Below are 1,793 nucleotides of genomic sequence, written 5' to 3'. Positions count from 1 at the left end.
TAAACTTTATTCATTTTCACGATATGACCACTAAACTTCAAAATATAACATAAAAGCCACTTAATTTTACATTTTCTAACATTATGACCACTAAATTTCAATCAACGCCTCAAAATGACTTTTGACGACCTAAAAATTAAACATTCTAAGAATTTATTATATTCTTAGCAACTTTAATTTTTAAAAACTTCGTTTTAAGGTCATTGAGGTGTTGTTTAGTTATGAGAAATAAAGTGAATTTTTAAAGAGAGAGTTCTAGTAATGGTTATTTTGGAAAATAAAAACTATATGGTTTAATCGTTCTAAACAACTTTAATTTTGAACATTTTCATTTTAAGGTCCTTAACGGTTATTTTGAGACGTCGTTTACAATTTATAATGTTAGAAAGTGTAAAATTGACTGATTTTTATGTAATATTTTGAAATTTAATCGTCATACCCATGAAAATGAGTAAGATTTAGTGACATGGGTGTAATTTATCCTATTTTTTAAATTTTTTTCTGTGTATATGAACTTTAGTTATCCTGCATAACTTTATATACCGAATAATCTATATATCTTTTGCATTATTATCACTTGAGTATGAGAAAGTTTTTCCAAGCTATCTTTTGATGCTTCGTATACTCTTTTTGTTTCGGTATCAACAAATTCTTATCTATTCTTTTAATAAATTCCAATCTGAACTTTTAAGACGTATTGTTCGAGATTCAGATATTTAATTATAAATATACTTGACTCAATCTAAGCATATTGATATCGATCGTGTGGTTACTGTATGACGGATAAGGATGTTAGCATTGTGTAGTGTTTGCCGCTCATGCAAGGCCGCCACCTGCTCCAAACATAATCAAGGTGCTTTGATTATCTCCTCAAAGCTGATGGTTCAAAGTGCATGTCGATGGTTCAGCTGTTGGAGCGCCAGGAAACGCAGGCGCGGGAGGTATATTCCGTAACACCAGGGGATTTCCTAAAGGCTGCTTTGTCTTTGCTATTCCTTGCACCTTTGCATATGTCGCTGAACTAAAAGTTGCGATCTTTGCAATGAAATTGGCTTGGGAGCACAATTGGAGAAGGCTTTGGATTGAATTGGATTCAACATTCGTAGTGGAGCTTCTGAAGCAAAGATCCAGGCAAGTTCCCTGGACTGTTTGTCAGGAATGGATCAATTGCTTAGATATATGCTCACAGATGGACATACAGATTACGCACATATACAGGAAATGGAACCGAATAGCAGATGCTTTTGCAAAATCCGGAGTTACAGCATCAGGCATCAACTGGTGGCCGTCAACTCCAGCCTTCTGTTACTCGCTGGTCCAGGATGATTTGTGTAATGTTAGTCATCTTTGGTTTTCGTAGTTTAGCTTTTATTTCAGTTTTTTCTTTTCCCTCCTCCTTGTGAACTATATAATCTTTAAATTTATTAATTCTTTGGGTTTTATGGTGCTTGGCCCGGGATTGCCTACCTAATCGAGATGTCAGGGACAGACTACTGTATCCTCGCAATTTTTATTCGAAAAAAAAAAAAGAGAGCATATGATATCATTATGGCCATAATATGTTAAGATTTGCAGTCTTGTACTTATGCAAGATGCTTTCTTCGGACCGGATATAGAAGTTCTGTCCTAGGACTTGTTCACTTAAGAACCCTTGGTGGTTGCAAATAATTCTATTTGGAAACTTCATATTCTGTAAAATATGAATCTTGAGTGGTTCCTTTGAATTGTATCTAGAAATTTCATATCTGTATTTGGCATGCAATTTTCATGGACATGCCTCTTTTATATCCGAC

The 1,793-nt window shown here is 34.3% G+C and overlaps 1 long non-coding RNA gene across 1 annotated transcript; it reads left to right on the top strand.

Annotated features, from left to right (window-relative positions):
- The first annotated feature begins 556 nt into the window (after positions 1-556).
- On the top strand, positions 557-1,440 carry LOC136203478 (uncharacterized). The gene is made up of 2 exons (XR_010674855.1): positions 557-1,131; positions 1,202-1,440. It is a non-coding gene; the product is annotated as an uncharacterized lncRNA (long non-coding RNA).
- Positions 1,441-1,793: the final 353 nt, after the last annotated feature.

This window comes from Euphorbia lathyris, chromosome 8, assembly GCF_963576675.1.
Source record: "Euphorbia lathyris chromosome 8, ddEupLath1.1, whole genome shotgun sequence".
In the NCBI taxonomy this organism is placed as follows: domain Eukaryota; kingdom Viridiplantae; phylum Streptophyta; class Magnoliopsida; order Malpighiales; family Euphorbiaceae; genus Euphorbia; species Euphorbia lathyris.
This window is presented reverse-complemented; position numbering and strand designations above follow the sequence as displayed.